Source organism: Felis catus, chromosome E3 (assembly GCF_018350175.1).
Source record: "Felis catus isolate Fca126 chromosome E3, F.catus_Fca126_mat1.0, whole genome shotgun sequence".
NCBI lineage: Eukaryota > Metazoa > Chordata > Mammalia > Carnivora > Felidae > Felis > Felis catus.
Genome location: NC_058383.1, coordinates 11,794,053 through 11,800,052, shown reverse-complemented (window position 1 = coordinate 11,800,052; position 6,000 = coordinate 11,794,053).

Here is a 6,000-nt window from a genome sequence, read left to right as displayed (position 1 = left end):
TTAGAGCAGAAATCGAAGAAATTGATGGGGCACCTGGGTAGCTCAGTTGGTTAAACATCCAACTTCAGCTCAGGTCATGATCTCACCATTCATGGGTTCAAGCCCTGCATCAGGCTCTGCGCTGACAGCTCAGAGCCTGGAGCCTGCTTCAGATTCTGTGTCTCCCTCTCTCTCTCTACCCCTTCCCTGCTCATGCTCTGTCTCTCTCAAAAATAAATCAACATTAAAAAAAAAAAGAAATCAAAGAAAGTGAAAACAGGAAAGCAATAGAGAAAATCAATAAAATCAAAAACTTTCAAATAATTTGAAAAAGTCAATAAGATTTGAAAAGTCAGGCTGATCAAGAAGAAAAGAGAGCAGACACAAATTAGCAGCATGAGAAATGAAGAAGGGTCATCATTGCTGGTCCTCCAGATGCTAAAAGGGCAATAAAAGAATACTATGAACAATAATACGCCCACAGATTGATAACATAGATAAACTAACGCCTTGAAAGATGCCAGCTACCAAAACTCATATAAGAAGAAGTAAATAGTCTCAGTAGGATAATATCTGTTAAATAAATTGAGTCAATATTAAAGGCCTTCCAAAAAAAAGAAATCACCGGGTCCAGATGGTTTCACCAATAAATTCTCACAAACATTTAAAGAAGGAATGAAACCAATATTACAATCTCTTGCAGATTTAGGAGAGGAAGTATTTATTAATTCATTCTGTGAGACCTGCATTCCCCTAATCATCATACAAGATAATAACATTACCAGAAAGGTAAACCTCAGACCTGCATCTCGATTGAGCGTAGATGTAAAAATATCCCACAAAATATTAGCAAATCTAATAATGTATAAAAGGAATTATACCCATGACCAAGTGGGTTTTATCCCGGGTACACAAGGCTGGTTGAATATTTGAAAATCAATGTAACAGGGGTGCCTGGGTGGCGCAGTCGGCTAAGCGTCCGACTTCAGCCAGGTCACGATCTCACGGTCCATGAGTTCAAGCCCCGCGTCAGGCTCTGGGCTGATGGCTCGGGGCCTGGAGCCTGTTTCCGATTCTGTGTCCTCCCTCTCTCTCTGCCCCTCCCCCGTTCATGCTCTGTCTCTCTCTGTCCCAAAAATTAAAAAAAAAAAAAAAAAACGTTGAAAATCAATGTAACAGACCACATCCATAGGTTAGAGAAGAAAAATCATGATCATATCGATGGACTCAGAAAAGCTTTGAGATATTTTTGACAAAATATAACACACATTTATGATTGAAAACTCTTACCATACTAGAGGTACAGAGGGAATTTCAATTTGATAAAGAACGTCTACAAAGAACCTCTGGTTGACATCGTAGTTAATCGTGACAACTGGATGCTTTCTCCCTACGATTTGGAACAAGACAAGATTGTCCTTTCTCACCACTCCTGGTTAACGTTGTACTGGAAGTTCTAGCCAATGCAATAAAGCAAGAACAGGAATATATATAATACTTGTATATGTATTGTATATTTTTATATTACTGCATAGGTTAAAACATATATAATAACATAATATATATAAATTATAGATCCCGAAAGAGATAGATTAGGAAGAAATAAAAACTGCCTTTATTCACAGATGATATGATTGTTTATGTAGAAAATACAAAAGAATCCACAAAAACCTCCTGAGACTCGTAAGTGAGTGTTGCAAGGTTTCAGGGTACATACACAAAAGTCAATTGCGTTTCTATTTTCCAGCGGGAACAGTAGGAATTTACAATAAAATGACTATTTACAGTAGCTCCCCCAGAAGTGAAAGATTCAGGCACAGTACCAGGCATAAATCTAACAAAATATGCACAAATTATGTGTGCATGTCCTTGAATAGGTGAATGGATAAGTAAACTGTTATAGCCATACCACGCAATATTTTTCAGTGATAAAAAGAAATCATCTATCAAAACCCAAAGGGACATGGATGGATATTAACTGCATATTGCTAAGTGAAAGAAGCGAGTCCGTTAAAATTACATAATGTGGGGGGCGCCTGGGCGCGCAGTCGGTTAAGCGTCCGACTTCAGCCAGGTCACGATCTCGCGGTCCGTGAGTTTGAGCCCCGCGTCAGGCTCTGGGCTGATGGCTCGGAGCCTGGAGCCTGTTTCCGATTCTGTGTCTCCCTCTCTCTCTGCCCCTCCCCCGTTCATGCTCTGTCTCTCTGTGTCCCAAAAATAAATAAAAAAACGTTGAAAAAAAAATTAAAAAAAAATAAAAAATAAAAAAATAAAATTACATAATGTGGGATTCCAAATGCATGACATTCTGAAAAAGGCAAAACTACAAAGATTAGAAACAGAACAGTGGTCACAGGGACAGGGCTTCCAGGGGAGAGAGAGGAGGGTTGACTCAGCATAGGGAATTCAAACATGGGGGATTTTTTTTTAGGGTTATCAAAACATTCAGTATGACACTGTAATGGCGGAGGTGGACACTAGGTGTTTTTCAAACCCCGTAGAACTTTACAGCACAAAATATGAACCTTGAAGTACGTGCATTAAAAAGTAGTTTAGGAGGACAGAGGATCCCAGATAGAATGCACAGTGTATGTATTATAAATGTATAAAACAACCTAGCTGAAGTGGGGGGAGAGAAAATATGCCAATCCAAATAACCTTGGAAATGAGTGAAGTCTGTAAAATTAAAGGCGAAAAAAACTGCAGAAGCCCTATATTCTAGATGATAACTGTATATCCACATATGTGTACTATAGAGAGATGAGTTAACAGTTCTGACCCTGGTATCCATTGATATTTGAGATGAACAATGAAGCAAATGGATGGAGGACGGTGTGAGTCAGGTTTTCACTGTTGGAGTAGAAATTTACAGATTGTCAAAGGGAGGAGGCTAGAATAATCAATGCGGTAATGAATTAGAGTTGGAGATATCGGTAAGAACAGTTTACCTTAATATAGAGATGGTTACATGTAGAACTGTGTCATAATATGTATATATGCATCAGTTACTATACACACATGTATCTCCTTGCTCTGTCAGCACAAAGGTCAGGAAGAAGGTCAAGAAGCAAGCACACCCCAGTAGCAATGAGCACACCTATGATCCAAATCTTGGGGTTTTTTTATTTTTTTATTTTTTTTTCAACGTTTATTTATTTTTGGGACAGAGAGAGACAAAGCATGAACGGGGAAGGGGCAGAGAGAGAGGGAGACACAGAATCGGAAACAGGCTCCAGGCTCTGAGCCATCAGCCCAGAGCCCGACGCGGGGCTCGAACTCACGGACCGCGAGATCGTGACCTGGCTGAAGTCGGACGCTCAACCGACTGCGCCACCCAGGCGCCCCGAAATCTTGGTTTTTAATACCATTCTCCAATAAAAAGAACGAGGGTGTTTGGAAAAGGGACTGATTCTAGGACGGGGCAGGAAATATGGAAGATGAGCCTGGAGCATCTTGTAATGACATATAGGAAGGAAATACCACCTCCCTAAAACAAGCAAACAAACAAACAAGCAAAAGCAACCAAAAATATTCAATGGTGAGGGTATTTCAGAAACACACAGGATCAACTAAACTCCCAAAAGCTCACGGACAATCTGAGCAGCAAAATCAATAAAATAGTATTCTCAGATACTGTTCCCAGTAGAATAACCCAAAGTATAAAATCAATATCCACGAGCCCAAGCTAATGCAAATAACTGAATAAACAAATAAATGGGGGCGAACAGATAAATTTTCCATGCAGAAAAATTCCAAATAATTTAGGTAACTACCCCACCTTCAAGGAGGTGGGGCATAACCCCCCCCAACCACCACCCCACTCCATAAGCATGGGCTGTACATAGTAACCTCTTCCCAAAGAGAACAGCATGGAAAGGGAGAAAAAAAGAAAAGTAACTTTATAGTAGAGAAACCTGACAAACGGCACCTTGGCCAGGCGATCGTGGCCATCATGAACAGCCATAAATCATGTGGACAGCACGTCCCCTTGATATCATGTGAAGAAAATGACACTCCACCTCTGTGATTTTCCTCCCCAAAACTCATAACCCCAGTGTACTCATCAGAAGACCATCAGACAGATTGCAATAAAGGGCCATCCTGCACTATATTTTATAGGACGTTTCAAAGCATCAAGGTCATCAAAGACAAGCAAAGTCTGAGAAAGTGCCATAGCCATCAGGAGACTAAGGAGACATGACAATTAAACGTGATTTGGCACCTTGGATGGTATCCTGGAACGGAGGAAGGACATTAGGACATAGTTCCATAAACTGGAAATTTGAACAAAGCATGGACTTTAGTTAGTAATGTATCGATATTGGTTCACTAATCATATCAAAGGTATCACACTAATGTCATGTTAATAGTAGGGGAAAATGAGGAAGAGGTCATGAGAACTCTACTATCTTAACGCTTCTGTAAATACAAAACCCTTTTAGGTAAAACTTTAAAAAAAACCCAATATTCGCATAAAAATATCATTCTGGCTCAACTCCCACCTTTTCTGGGAGAAATCCAGCCCTGTCCAGCTGCCCACAGAATGTCTGGGAATTCTCCAGAAAGTGTCTTCGTTGACTATTAGGACGTTTCTCACGGTGGCCCATGACAAGGTCCCAAACAGGACCATTTGCAAACTTCACCTTGAAGCTCTCGCATGTTCCAAAAGAGAAGGGCACTATTATCACAATTAATGGCCACCGCCAGTGGTCACCACTATTTTATGTGTGGTTTGGGGGTGGGCTTCTTAGAACTCTGAAGGGAGCAGAACGGGCTACTTTGTGGAGGAACCCGCCCTTCCTTCCCCAGCAACCAAAGTGTCTGTGACAGGGGCACAGGAACCTCTGACATGAGCTTCTGTCTTGACTAAAGGTCCAGTAAACTTGTTCCTTGTGCCTTTTTTTTTTTTAATTTTTTTTTTTCAACGTTTATTTATTTTTGGGACAGAAAGAGACAGAGCACGAACGGGGGAGGGGCAGAGAGAGAGGGAGACACAGAATCGGAAACAGTCTCCAGGCTCCGAGCCATCAGCCCAGAGCCCGACGCGGGGCTCAAACTCACGGACCGCGAGATCGTGACCTGGCTGAAGTCGGACGCTTAACCGACTGCGCCACCCAGGCCCCCCCCCCTTGTGCCCTTTTAATGAATAATTTCTGACTATCAGGTACCAGGTGTTCCTTTTAGGATATCAAGAAATAAGAAGTGACACTGAGTGCTTCTAGGAAGCCACCAGACCAAGCAAGTGTCTTTAGTCGGTGTCTTAATGTCACTCCATTTCCTGCTTCCACAACCTTGCCTGGGTTTCTTTGTCCCGGACCTGTGGTTCATGCTCAGGATTATCTCTTTGAAAATCTGCCCCTGCCTGAACATCATCTTGTTTTCCATATTCCTGGCTGTGTTTTCCAAATCTTGGTCCTTAGAATTTGGCTGCCTGGCCTGACCATGGCCCTGGGATCATTGGCTGAACTCCCCACCCTCCTACTTACCGGTTGGGGAGACTAATTTCTTAATTTCTGGACTCTCTCTGATTTCCAGCCCCATATCACACCAGTACCCAGACAACTATAATAATAACATCAGGCATTTGTTGGCCATGCACTATATATCATCAAAAGCACAGAGTTCAACTGCCTGAACTCTCCCAAGGTAGGGACCTTGGGTAAGTGTGATTATTATAAAAAGCTGTGGGCTGGAGTTAGGAAGTTGCTCCCAGAAAATTAATGACAGTGAGGATGCACTTGATTCCACAGAAGTAGAAGGAAGAGGAGAGGGTGACTCTGATCCAATTTCTCATCTAGCTATTTAAGTAAAACCAGGGATGTAAAACTCTACCAGAAAACCCAAGCATCAGGAGTGGTGATAGGAACACATTAGAGTCAGGGTAAGAGGATCTGTTAGGAACAAACCCGTGGAAACTTAGCTCACATTTTTAGTAACTGGCTGGTAAAATATCTTTGGTCCCTAGGATGGGGATGGCTGGAACTCATCCTTTTCTCCCAATGGATACTATCTAGCTACTTG